The sequence below is a fragment of the Neomonachus schauinslandi genome, chromosome 8 (genome assembly GCF_002201575.2).
Source record: "Neomonachus schauinslandi chromosome 8, ASM220157v2, whole genome shotgun sequence".
Lineage (NCBI taxonomy): Eukaryota > Metazoa > Chordata > Mammalia > Carnivora > Phocidae > Neomonachus > Neomonachus schauinslandi.
The window spans coordinates 112,693,079-112,707,703 of record NC_058410.1 but is presented as its reverse complement, the minus strand read 5'-3'; positions in this window follow the sequence as shown (position 1 = coordinate 112,707,703).

Genomic DNA, 14,625 nt, shown 5'->3' with positions numbered 1-14,625 from the left:
ATATTTGCATACCCATGTTCATTGCAGTGTTATTCACAATTCCACCAAGAGGTTGAGGTAATCCAAACATCCACCAAGGATGAATGGATAAACAAAAGGTGATCTATCCAAACAATGAAATATTACATAGCCTTCAAGAGGAAGGGAATCCTGTCACCTGCTACAGCATGGATGAACCTTGAGGACATTATGCTAAGTGAAATAAGCCAGACACAAAGAGGCAAATACCACATGATTCCGTTTACAGAAGGTAGCTAAAGTGGTCAAGCTCACAGAAACAGAAAGTAGAATGGTGGTTAGCAGGGGCTGGGGGGAGGAGGGGAAATGGGGAATTGTTGTTGAATGGGTATAGAGTTTCAGTTTTGCAAGATAAAAAAGTTCTAGAGATTTATTGCACAATAATGTGAATATATTTAACACTCCTGAACTGTATACTTACAATGGTGAAAATGGTAAATTTTACATGGTTTTTTTTTTTTACCATAATTAAAACTAAATTAGGGGTGCCTGGGCGGCTCAGTTGGTTGAGCATCTGACTCTTGGTTTCAGCTCAGGTCGTGATCTCAGTGTTGTGAGATCAAGTCCTGCATTGGGGCTCCGCATTCAGCAGGGAGTCTGCTTGTGATTCTCTCTCCCTCTCCCTCTGCCCCTCCCCCAACCCTGAGCGCATGCGATCTCTCTCAAATAGATACATAAATCTTTAAAAATAAATTAAAAGCAGGGGAATCTTGTTAATTTCCTCACTTTGGAGATTATTTATAATATTGACTGTGCTAGACACTTTATATGCATTATTTTCATCCTCACCACGACTTAATGTGGCAGGCATCACTATTTCCTTTTCACAGCCTAGGAAATTGCGGCCTGGTGAAAGAAATGGACTTATCCACAGTCTCTTGAAATTTACTGAGGCGAAGAGCCCCATTTGTACTGGGTTTGTCTACCTCCAAATTGGGGCTCCAGCTGCCTCACGCTCACGACCGGTGGAATGTCTCCGGATTCAAGTTGCCAGTCATTGACAGAAAGAAGACAGACTTTTCAGGGCACCTGGGTGGCTCAGTCGGTTAAGCATCTGCCTTGAGCTCGGGTCATGATCCCAGAGTTCCAGGATCCAGTCCTGCATCGGGCTCCCTGCTCATCGGGGAGTCTGCTTTTCCCTCTGCCCTTCACCTCATGTACTCTCTCTCTCTTTCAAATAAATAAATAAAATCTTAAAAAACAAAAGCAAAAACAAAAACAGACTTTTCATGTGAGTGTTCCATTTCCCCAAATTGAGCAGAAGTTCCTTGGTGACAAGCTACAGAGATCTATTTCTTGACCTGCTAGGAGAATTAAGTCAAGGACTGAGCACGCATAGTTAGTGGGGAACCAACACTTGAGAACTAGCTGAGTTTTTTAAACTTTTCAAAGTGCCAGAAGGGGTCTTCACAGAAAATACGATTTAAGCACTTTAGCTCACAAAGCATTTTCACATACTTTAACCTTTTTGCTCCTGACAGAATCCCTGGATAAAAGAGATCCTTGGGGCGCGTGGGTGGCTCAGTTGTTAAGCATCCGCCTTCGGCTCAGGTCATGATCCCAGGGTCCTGGATTGAGCCCCGCATCGGGCTCCCTGCTCGACGGGGAGCCTGCTTCTCCCTCTCCCACTCCCCCTGCTTGTGTTCCCTCTCTCGCTGTCTCTCTCTCTGTGAAATAAATAAATAAAATCTTAAAAAGGAGAGAGAGAGATCCTTATCATCTCCATTTTACGGAGGAGGGAAGCACAGCTCAGAGAGGCATGTTCAAGGTCCCACAGCTGGGATTGCAATTACCGGAGGTATGACTTGACAGGTGTCTTAGGACCCTGAAATCTGTGATGCTTTTGCAGGCGGCCTCGTAAAGTTAGAGCCAGGCACCCTATTTCACTCAGTGTTCTCTGTTGATCTTGTGCTACACTCACCTGCTGACCCAGAGGGTGGGCCTTGACCTCCAAGGCCAAATAAACTCTGGACAGTCCGCGTGAAGGCCGGAATTGACTTTCTTGAGATTGCAGTTGTAACATCAATACTCAGCCAAGTAGCATGTGCCAATGAGTGAAAGGCCGGGGCATTCCCAGCTCCAGGAAAGTGCTGGTCAGAAGGGGTGGGGCCAGAGTCCAGCTAAGCAGGGAGGCCGGGCAGCTGGTGCAGGGCAGGGAGGCACAGAAGAGGTCAAGCTTGGGGAGATAGCTAAGGCCATCATATCGATGGGAGATGACTGTGTCTGCCACCCGGGGGTCAGAAATTCGTCAGGAGGGGCTGGAGCGAGCAGAGCAGAGGACCAAGGCTGCTTGTTTGTCCTCCGCTCTATTTCCCACCGTCTTGCCAAGGGTGAGCAGCTGCGAACCCAAGGATCCTGGCCCTCCAGGGAAGGCAGGCGGTGGCCCGCAGGTGGGGGCAGCAGGATGGCCACTCGGTGGCCAAACACATCTGTTTGGTCCTTTCATTATGGCATTTTTCCCCTGATACAAAAGTATCTTGTGTTCACGATTAAAAAAAAAAAATTGAGGACTACCAAAAAAGCCACATATGTGCCAAATAAAAATCACCTGTAATCCTCTCTTTTTTTTAACTGTTATAAAGGACGAAAATTAAAAAGCAAATGCCCCCAGAGCGCCTGGATGGTGCAGTCAGTTGAGCTTCTGACTCTTGGTTTCTGCTCAGGTCATGATCTCGGGGTCCTGAGATGGAGCCCCACGTCGGGCTCCCAGCTCAGCACTGAGTCTGCTTGAGATTCTCTCTCTCTCCCTCTGCCCCTCCCCCCTCAAAAAAAAAAAAGGCAAACGCCCTCTCCTCTGCCCCAACTGTCCCCTCCCCACACCTGAGGTCGTCAGTGGTGTTCGCTTGATAGCTTTGGTTAAGTCTCCTTCTCTCTTTGCTTCCCTTTGGAGGGAGGGATTTTCCCAGGAAGGGAAGCAAAAACTCGGGTCACTGGTGTCAATGACGACATAAACGTCCATTTTATCCTAACGTTGGTAACCAGGTGCCCTGCCTGGGAAGTATTCTGGCTCGGTCCACTCTGGATGCTTCTACCTCCCCCACCTCCAGCCACACTTAAAACCTCCCCGCGAGGAAAACCAGAGGAGGACAGCCCTGCAGTTTGACTTCAAGGCCCCCAGGAGGCTTTGCTGTCCTCCAAACCCTGCGAGATCACTGACACTGTAAATTCCGCCATGAGAACGTCATCACTTCAACAGAAAGCTTCACTTTCCCGGAAAATACAACTCCCTCATGGGAACTCTGAATCTTTTAAAAGTGTGGAATAGACAGTGTGTTGTGTGTTTTTTTTCCTGAGGACACAGTTTAGGGTTGGGGGGTGGTTAATGATAGTTATGGTTTCTTTTCCTGATTATAAAATAACACATTTGTTGTAGAAAATGTAGAAAAAGAGAAGAGCATGAATAAGAAAACAAAACAAAATTTGTTCACAGCACCCGAAAATAACCACCACCACCATTTTTTCTATAAAAATCTTCTAGTTTTTGGGATGCCTGGGTGGCTCAGTCATTAAGCGTCTGCCTTCGGCTCAGGTCATGATCCCAGGATCCTGGGATCAAGCCCCGCATCGGGGTCCCTGTTCAGTGGGGAGCCTGCTTCCCCTCTCCCACTCCCCTGCTTGTGTTCCTTCTCTCGCTGTGTCTCTCTCTGTCAAATAAATAAATAAAATCTTAAAAAAAAAAAACCTTCTAGTTTTTTTCTATGTAAATTATGTGGATGTAAAATGTATGGATAAAGGTACACAAACACATTTGCACACACACATACCAATTATGCCAAATTGGCATTTTAAAAAAATACTTTATCACGTCATTAAACATTCTTTGATCACGTAATTCTTAATGTATACCCATGTGCTGTCACATAAATACACCCCAGTACAGTCCAGGGAGCCAGTCCCCGCACCGCTGAGCATACGAGCTGGCTCTAACTCTTCTGTACTCTACGCAGCGCGGCAGTGAACATCCTCGCGGAGAACTACTGCGAGCAGGTTTCGATCACAGGATCGGGGAGCACACACAGCAAAGCCGGCGTCCGGGGGCAGGGGCCTTGGAGTAGAGAGTGTCTGCCCCGGGGAAACCTGCAGAACACCGAGACCGAGGGCACCACCTTCCCAGACTGCACAGCGTGGCCCGCGGCTGGTCTGCGCTGGGTGGCACGTGAGACATGACAGGCAGGTGCTGTTTGCTGGCCAGCTTAAATGCCTTAGTGCTGTCCTCCTTCTATAAAAATAGCTCGCATTCTCTGATGGACAGTCTGCACGGTTCTCTCCGAGGGCAGGCCACAGCCGCAGCCCCCACAGGCGCAACCGCCCGCTGCCGGGCCACGGGAGCCCACGCCCTGGCCACCAGGGCCCCAGCCAAGGTTGGGCCTGACACAAAGCTGCCATTTACAGGCTGGATGTGCAGGAGGGCCTTGTGGGCGGGGCAGCTCAGCATTCCAGCTCTGCCCGGAGGTGGGGGGGCCTTCTGGATTGGACAGTGGCTTCCCAAGCCGGCGCCCCCTCCCGGGGATGCTTGAAAGCCAGGGGACCATCAAGCGGGCAGAAGGTGAGGGCTGCTTGAGGAGAAGGCAATGGACAGGAGCCAGGAGGTGGAAGCCAGGAGGCAGCAGAAGACATCAGGTGGAGGGAGTCCGTCACCATGTTTGGTTTAAGCATCCGAGGACTCCAGAAGGAGGACCCAGTTGTACTAGAGGGCTACTCCCTGTCTGAGGAGACCGCCTCCTGGGCTTCTTACCTTCCCAGCACAGCTTTACAATAAAGCCTCATGGGGCGCCTGGGGGGCTCAGCCTGCTAAGCATCCAACTCTTGGTTTCGGCTCGGGTCATGATCTCATGGGTCGTGGGATCAAGCCCCACGTCAGGCTCCATGCTCAGCTTGGAGTCTATTTGGGATTCTCTCTCCCCTCCCCTGCTCATGCACTCTCTCTCTCACATAAATAAATCTTTTTTAAAAAAGAAGTTTTAATAAAGCCTCATTGCTGGAAGTAACCACAATGGGTCCGTGTTCCCTGCAGCCTGCAAGGGTCTCACTGCACACGTCTGGACAGCACCTTACAGTTTATGGGGTGCCTTCCCAGCCAGTCTGTCATCACAATGACCTGGGGAGGGAGAGTGGCTTATCCCCATTTTACAGATGAGGAAACTGAGGGGATATGAGTCTGCTGGCAGGTCAGGGGGCAGATACTCAGAGCCAAGTTTGCTGACTGCACATCCAAGCTGTTCACACCACACCAAGTGGCATCTCCTCCCCTCCCCACAGATGTCCTCAGATGCTGCCAGAGCACTGTCACTAGCCCTCTCTGCTTGAAAGTGAACTGGCCTCAGTTGACCTCATGTGTTTCAACTTGTCTACTCATCTCAATGTTGTAATGCATGAGGACTGGACTCACAGGTTTTCTTGTCCACAGTGCCCAGCACGCGGAGGATACAGCAGGTGCTCAATAGCTGCTGATGGTTCCAAAAGCAGTTTTTCAAAATGTAGAGCCCACATCCCACCCTGAGGATCCGGAATGGGCCTCTCGGCAGCTTTGAAAAATCCCCCTGGGAGTCTGATTACATTCCAACTTGAAAATCAGATATACAGGCGGCTTATCCAGCCCCCTCGACTGTCAAAAACACATCTATGAACCAGGAAGTAAGCAAAAATATGTAAATAAGCAACTTATTAATATGTAATAAGTAAATATGTAAATAAGTAATAAAAAAAAAGATTCAGTTTGAATCCCATAAATTCCATGCACAAAAGCTAAAGCATGCTTGTCTATAAAACAAAACAAAAACTGCTCTGTGCCCATATACCCTTACTTTACACAGAATTCTAACAAGGCTGGTCACTTGGATTCTCAGCCCACAGTTTGTTGGAAGCATGCATAGGAACAGCAATGAGAAACTGAAAGTTGATAGTTTGAGAATGGAGGTTTCAAAATAGTTACAAACATCAGTAATCATAAGCATGCCCTTTATCAAGAAGAGTTATCAAGACAAGGTTCAATTTATATACAAGCCATTTCAGAAAAAGCTTCTGAAGAGAATGGTTTGGGTGTTTAAAGGGAAGACTTCCAAGGATACCTAGCTGGCTCAGTCGGGGGAGCGTGCGACTCTTGGTCTTGGGGTTGTGAGTTCGAGCCCCACATTGGGTGTAGAGATTACTTAAAAGTAAAATCTTTAAAAAATATATTTTAAAGGGAAGAGTTCCAGTTGCCCAGAAGACTTGCCAGTCCTCCCTCCGTGCTCCTATGTTGTCAGTCCTGCCCGCAACGATTACCTCATCACACTGCACTGAGAGGGACCATCTCTCCAACGTGTGTGTTGTGTGGTAGTTAACAGCAGGACCTCTGGAACCAGATTCACAGGGCTCAAATCCTGGCTCTGTCACTCTAAGCTGTGTGACCTTGGGCAAGTTAGTTAACCTCTCTGTGCTCATTTCCTCATCCATCAAATGAGGATAATAATAGTAACCCCCAAACCTGATGTCCCAATCGGGTACATGTAGAGTTCTTGTACATGATCGTGATGAGAGCAGGGACTGAGTCTTATTCAGCTCTGTATCCCCACCTGTCCCCTAGTTCATTACTCCTCAAAGTGGGGTCTAACAGCAACTGGGAGTTGTTAGGAATGCAGAATATCACACCCAGACCTATTAAATCAGAACCAGCATCTTAAGATTTTGCGTGCACATTAGAGTGTGAGGCTCTCAATGGATACTGCCAAGTGAACAAACAAAATTTGGCATTATTGTATACAGAAGTCCCAGAAGCATCCAAAGGACAGAGAAGAGGGAGCAGTGGGGGTGGGGGCAGGGCACTCCAGGGGAAAGAAGAGGAACTCGATAAGGAGAAAGTCGGGGAGGCTGGGCACTCAGAAGAACTTGGTTCAGCCGCTTTCCCAGCTCTGTAAACTTGCGCCTCAGTATCCTCATTTGTGAAATTGGAGGGGCTAATGCCCACTTCACAGACTGTGACCAGGATGAGTGGTAAGTACATAAAACGCCGCAGGCTGTCATTACTCACAGCCCTCCACCTGAAGCCCTGGGGTCAGACATGTGCGGGTTTTCAGAGCTTTCCAGATGCCAGAAGGGTCACATGATGCACATGCTGACTCTACATAACACCCCAGCAGGGTCTGGGGCAGCACCCTCAATTAAACACAGCGAAGTTTCTGTGGAAATGTATGATCAGTAAGAGACATAATAAAGACTTTAAATAACCTCATGGGCAGGCAGACCAGATTTGCAGCCAAATCAGTTATATATCAAGCTCACTTTTTTTTTTTTTTAAGGCTGGTTTCTAGAGCTTTCAGATTTCAGAATTGCAGAAGAGGGAGTGTGAACCCGGATGACAAAGGAGGAGGGGCAGCCCCGATGGGGACCGTGGGGAGAACCTGCCAGTCTTAAAGCAGGATACAGGGAAGGACCAAGCAGTTGTCTGCCTACAGCGGTAGGAGAGGGCAGAAGGCAAGCCATCAGACGCTTTGGAGACAGGAGGGACCCTGACACATGGACTGTAGGAAATTGTCGAGGTTAGGGTCTGGGCAAGAGTGTGACCCAATCAAAGACAGAGCAACAGATTGGTCAGACTTGCCAAAAGACAGGAAGAGGGCATCCTGGAGTCACCTCTTGGCCCCACTCAAATCTCCCAGCCTAGAAGGAAGAGCCCAGCATGCTCCACCCCCTCCAGAAACACACAGGGAAAAGATTTTAATATTCTATCAGACTGCCAGGGACAGCCCATAGGGTCTTATCAATTACATAGGTACATGTAAAATTATCATAATGTAAATAAAAAATAAGCATAGTAAGAGTTCCACTGTGTGCCTGGTGCCATGAAGAAGTTAGGTATGAATTATTGTTCCATTTTACAGAGGAGGACACTGAGGCTCAGATCACCTAAGAAAGTCCAGGGTCACATGGTTTGTTCATCCAATGCCAGTGCCAGAATGACTTCCATGAAACCACATGCTCACGGGACCACTGTGGCCAAAGCAAAGAAACGGACAAGTCAGAGGGCTGAGGTCTAGGAGAGGAATCATCTCCTGCATGCAGCCCCAGAGACACCTGCTTCAGACTTTGGTTCCCTTGATCTTTGTGAATCCTTCTATGTTTTGGATGGATCTCTTGTAAGCCCCAGACAGTTTGTCCTCTCTCCATTCTGACAATCTTTATCTTTTTGGGGGAGCATTTAGCCCATTTATATTTAATGTAATGATTAATGTATACTTGGGATTAATGTATACTCTGTGCTTTCTATTGGTTCTGTCTATTCTGTGGGGCTTTTTTTTCCTATTCTATTTTTTTTCCTTCTTCTGGATTTATTATATTTTTTGCCATTGAATGTTTCCCTCTATTAGTTTGGAGGTTATTCCTCTTTCTCTATTTGGCCCTGCCCTCAATATTTTGAGGATTATGTAAGATTAGATAGATAGATATAGATAGATAGACAGATAGATAGGTAAGAAAGAGTTTTGTATCTCTAGTAGGATTGTTTGTGATGATCTTGTAAAAACAAGAGCTTTGGAGTTAGACAGGCCTGGGCTGGAATCCTGGCTCTAGCACGTTCTATTTGCGTGCTCCTTCCTAGCTGTTTTTCCCCGAGTCTCAGTTTCCCTGGCTTTAAAGTGTGTAAAATGTCACAGAGCTTATTGTGACACTTTAGTGAGTCAAGGAAGGCCAAGTGTGCTGCCCAGGACTTGGCACAGAAAAGAGGCTTGATGCTCCCCTGTCCTCTCTGGCCTTTGCTTCTTTGTGTCCCAGAAGAACTGGCCCTGGATGAAAGCTGCTCAAGAGCCTGGCTGCACAGCTGCCCTTGACCGTAGAAACCCTTCCCAGAAGGAGTCCCCCTGCAGCGAGATGTTCCCAGGGTGCAGCCAGTCTGTAGCATCATCGATGACGGACAACACCGCCTCAGTCTGGGAAGTGGGAGGCTGTTGGGAAATTCTGCTAAAACGTGGGAGGGGGATGGGTTGTATTGATCAGTATCCCAGGGGAGCCCCGGGAAGGGGGAGGTTTCCCAACAGTCTGTGTGTCTCCAGCCTGGCCAGGGAAGGGGGCCCGACCAGTGAGCCAAAGCCTCCCCTCCTGGGAGGCAGGTGTGTCCTCTTGGAGAGCGAAGCAGTGACTCACCAGCCTGCCACAGCCCGTTATAAATATCCCTTGAGACACCTAACTCCCTCAGCCCAGATTCTATATTAGCACAAGCAGCGCTCCGTAATTCCATAATTAATTAGGTTTCTTAGGCACCCCGAGACTGGGAGAGAGTGTCCCAACCTGTGGACCCAAATATGACAAACTACATGTGAACTGAAAAATAAGTTTTCTTTCTTTCTTTTCTATTTGCTTATTTCCAAATCAGCATTGTGGACATTTTGAGAAGTGAGGGCCAGCCAAATATCCCCTACTTAAATAATGTTAAAATGTTCTGTTGGACCCAGTAGCCCAAACCAATTTCCCTTGACCCATTTGGGGAAACTGAGGGCCACAGAGGGAAAAAAAGCACCTAGATCGAAGAATATGGCAAACAGTGGCTGAGTGGGAACTCAGGATTCTTGCCTCCCCCTTGCTTCAGCTCTCAGACCCTTGGATGCCTCACCCGTGAACAGAGGTACCAGTTCCTGCTCTGACCACTGCCCGGACACAGACGGCAGGAGAGGGTGAAGGGGCCCGGGTCGTGGGAGCCCAGCCCATGGAGGGGCTAAAGAACACAGCGTCCCCTTGTCGGGTCCCTCCTTCTCATTTTCTCTTTACAGACCAATATCTTTCTCCGCTTCCTTCTATGACACCTGGCAGTCAATGTGCACAAAAGTCTTGATAACATGATTAGAGATTGCATTTTACCAGCAGCAACTCTAAGCTTTAATAATAGTAGACGCCATTTACTGCATACACCCTATGTGCTAGACACTGTTCTTCATTCAGTACCTCATTTAATCCTTTAAATCTGGGCTGTCCGATATCATAGTCACTAGCTATATGTGGCTATTGAGCCCTTGAAAAGTGGCTAGAGCGACTGAGAAACTGTATATATATATTTTTTTCAATGCTTAACTGAGCTACCCAGGTGCCCTGAGGAACTACATTTTAATTTAATTTTAATATAATTTTAAATTTAAAAATTGATAATTCAGTTCAGATAATTCAAGTATGTTTAGAACGATTTGGCTATGTTAATCTACTGTTTCAACTGTAAATTTTATGGAAGTCTATCTACAGATCAACTATTTCCTTTTTTTCAAAGATTATTTATTTGAGAGAGAGAGAAAGGTGGGGTGCGGGGAGGGACAAAGGGAGAGGAAGAGAGAGAATCCCAAGCAGACTCCCTGCTGAGCACAGAGCCTGATGCAGGGCTCCATCTCACAACTCAAGAGTCTGACGTTCAACAAACTGAGCCACCTAGGTGCCCCCATATCAAATATTTCCAATGAAAATTTAGTGTCCAAATTGAGAGGTGCTATTGGATGTAAAATCCACACTGATTTCAAAGGTTTAGTATAAAAAATTTGTTGAGGGGCCCCTGGGTGGCTCAGTCAGTTAAGCGTCTGCCTTCGACTCAGGGCATGATCCAGGAGTCCCAGGATCGAGCCCCATATCAGGCTCCCTGCTCAGCAGGGAGTCTGCTTCTCCTTCTGCCCTTCACCCTGCTCATGTTCTCTCTCACTTGCTCTCTCTCAAATAAATAAAATCTTAAAAAAATAAAAATAAAAAATAAAATAAAACATTTGTTGAAAACCTCAATAATGGTTTTTATTTATTTATTTATTTATTTAAAGATTTCATTTATTTATTTGACAGAGAGAGAGACACAGAGAGAGAGGGAACACAAGCAGGGGGAGTGGGAGAGGGAGAAGCAGGCTTCCCGTGGAGCAGGGAGCCCAGTGTGGGGCTCGATACCAGGACCCTGAGATCATGACCTGAGCTGAAGGCAGACGCTTAATGACTGAGCCAGCCAGGCACCCCTCAATAATGGCTTTTATATTGATGAATGCTTATATGACAATATTTTGGGTATATTGGGTTAAATAAAAAATGTTATTTAATTAATTTTACCTGTCTTCATTTTACTCTTTTAAAATGTGGCTAGTGGGGCACCTGGCTGGCTCAGTCAGTAGAGCATGTGACTCTTGATCTTGCGGTCATGAGTTCAAGCCCCATGTTAGGCATAGAGCTTACCTTAAAAAAAAAATGTGGCTGGTAGAACATTTTAAATTACATACGTTTTGGAAAAACCAGCAAAATCTGAATAAGGTTTGTAGTTTAGTTGATAGTATTGTGGCAATGTTAACTTCTTAGTATTGGCAAATGTACCTTGGTTATGCAAGATGTTAAGCTTGGAGAAGCTGGGTGAAGGGTTTACTGAAATTCTGTACAATCTTGGCAATTTTTCTACAAATCTAAAATGATTCCGAAATGAAAAGTGCAAAATACTCCTCCAATTACATATATAATTACTATTGGAGAAATATGTAATACTATTGTATTTTTTTTTAAAGATTTTATTTATTTATTTATTTGAGAGACAGGGAGAGAGCATGAGGCGGGGAGGGGCAGAGGGAGAGGGAGAGAAGCAGACTTCCTGCTGAGTGTGGAGCCCGCCATGGGTCTGGATCCCAGGACCGCGAGACCATGACCGAAGCCAAAGGCAGATGCTTAACAGGTGCCCCAGTGCTACTGTATTTCTGTCACAGAGCTGAAAACAGTTCTCTAAGAGATATTGTCCTCATTGATGAGGAAACCCATGCTCAGAGGCATAAGTAGTGGGATTTGGGGCCCTATCTGTTTGGTTAGAAGCCTTTGAGCTTCTACATGAACAAGTGGCACCTATTAGAACTCCCTGAGAGTTTTCCCAAGGACACTAGTGTGGGTGGGCCCATTGCTAAATCACTCACTGTGATGGGCAGGGGCTGGTGGGTGGAGAGGAGGTGGGGAGATGCGAGCAGAGGCAGGGGAATCCGGAGGTTTCTGTGATAAGAGGGACCATCCAGGTGGGAGCCAGGCGACATCTAAGGGTCTAAGGCCGTGGACAAAGGGGAGGGACAGGGGTTGAGCTGATGGGCTTTCCATTTCATTGACTGGCTGTTTTATCTCTGCCTTACTTTGGAAAGGATCTCGAGAGCATCTGCTGCTGTCTCAGGGAAAGAATCAGCGGGGCTACTAAAGCCTTAAATTGACGGCCCCAGAGTGGACAAATAACGGCACCGCAGGCGTAGAGCCAGGGACCCGGTCATGTCCCAGTGTAAGGAAAAGGCAGTGGGGATTGTCTTCCAATGTGCCTCATTGCACTGCCTTCCTTTCTCCTGTCAAACAGGAGTATTCTCCGTCCTAACGTGTTAGATAGACCCTGCCTCCCAACCTGCCCCCCCCCCAAGCTTGGCCACCCACCCGACGTGGGGCAATCCGTGTTCCTGTGGTTCCTTCTCTGCAGCCGGTCCTGAAGCTACTCTCTGTTCCCCATCCTGGCAGGCCCCCAGGACCCAGCCCAGGCCTCCCCGAGGGCGAGAGAGAGAGAGAGAGAGAGAGAGAGAGAGAGAGAGAGAGACCCATGCATGGGGGCCAGAGGCCCTGCCCCTCCTCTGGGCCACCCCCTCCCGCCCCCAGCCTGGGAGGCGTCAGGGGGCCTGGGTCTCCCTCGCCAGGGAGGGCGCTGCTCTGCCGGCTTGCGGAGCCGGGGCCAGCCTGGCTGGCAGTGCAGCCTGCGGCCAGCCGCCCACCAGCTTCCCACTTCCAGATGCCTCGGAGCGCGCCGGGCGGCCCTGTCCTGACGTGCCCCTTCCCCTCCGCTGCCCTGCCGCGAGCTTCGCCGAGAGGCGGCCAGATGTGCCGGCTTTGGTGCGGCGGCCCCTAACGAGGTCCAGATGTGCGGCCTGGCCTGGGCCAGTGGCGGCTACCAAAGCAGAGGGAGGCCCCGGGAGGGAGGAGCCGGGCTGCAGCTGGACGCGGCGGCCGCGCTGGAAGAGGAATGCGCTGGGAAGGATTCCCACTGGAATGCGAGCTTGGGATGTCTCCTGCCTAAATAAGGGCCTGGCCTCTCCTGGAGCTGGAGGCCCGGCGACTCTAGGTGCCGCAGGGCCGGGGACACGCCTTCCGCTGTCCCAGGATCCTCGGCAAGTTTTTCTCTCTTCTTTCTTCCTTTTTGCTTTTTTCTTTCTTTCTTTCTTTCTTTTTTTTTTACTAAGTATGAAAGTTATACACAGTAATGAAAGGCAGTTTCATAAACCCCAAATAAGCTAAAAGATGAATCCCGCCCCCCCAAAAAAGATAAAAACCACCTATCATTCCACCACCCCAACCACCATTAAAGTTCTGGGGAGCCTACCGCTGGACTTTTTTCAAATACAAATATGTACCTAGGTTTGTTAGTGTCAGGCACGCTGCAGAGACTCTCAGAACCCGTATTTTTCACTCCGCTCTTCCCCAACTGGTCCCACAGAACCCCAGAGCCATTTTGCTATTCACAGGAGAGTCCTTCCCCACCTGTTTGGGATGTACTGACTTACGCCAACTGTAAATGGGCTTCCTTCCTGGAGGATTTCTCAGAACCTTTAATTTACTAATGTGCATTCTGAATCATCAAGAGGAGACTGGCATTTCCTAAGCATATTTCACTATGAAATCCCTTGAGGGATCCTCTTGAGGCTCTTGTCTGTGGAACATCATGTAGGAAATGCTGTTCTGTAACATTATTCACCTGGCTCCATTGAAGCCAATGGCATGTATCCACTGCCTCCCTCAGTGGGTGGGCATTACGGTTGTTTTCGATGTATTGCTATTCCAAATAATTCTGTGATGACCATCTTCGTGCTCCCCCTTTGTCATACAGGAACATTCCAAGAAGTAGGACTGTTGCCCACATGAAAGATCATTTTTAACTCTCAGGTTCCAGGCTCCCTGTGGAATTCCTTCCTCAGCTCTCTCAGGACAGCAAAGGGGTTTACCCCTCTACCACAAAGGGGGCATTGGAGAATGTGAGGAGTGGGGTCTGCAAGTCTTGAACTTAACGCATTTCTTGAGCACTCATTGGGCCTCGGGGATTACAGTGAAAAATCTTTTCTTGGACTATTATAAGTAACACTGTAACAAACATCTGTGAACAACTACTCTTTTCCAAAGAGCTGTTGCAACCACAGAGTAAAACCATATTCGTGATGCAGAGAGCCTTTTACTGGCTCACCCATAAGGCTACGAAGCCGCAGAGCATCCGTGGGTGCCTCGCAGGTGGAATGGAGCGGCTACTTCCGGTGTTTGAGTGGGCGTACGGCTGGCACGTCGGAAGCACAGTCCAGATGCCTGTAAGCCTTGCCATTGACATCTTCCTCCATATTATTTCAGTTGGTCCTCACAACACTCTGTGAGGTAGGGAGTAGTTTATTCCACAGATGAGGAGACGAAGACTCTGGGCAGGAGACTTGTCCAAGGTCACACAACTAAGTGGTAGAGGAGAATTAGGCCCCAGCCACCCCACTCCACGCCTCCGATTAACACATCACCTTGACCCCTGCAAGCCGCTTTCAGCAAAGAATGCCTTCCTTCCTTTACCTTGGGCTCTGTTGACATGGGACTCAGGGCTTGGGTGTGTTGATGGGAAGTGGGGGGATAGAGTCCAAAAGGTTTGGGGCCTGA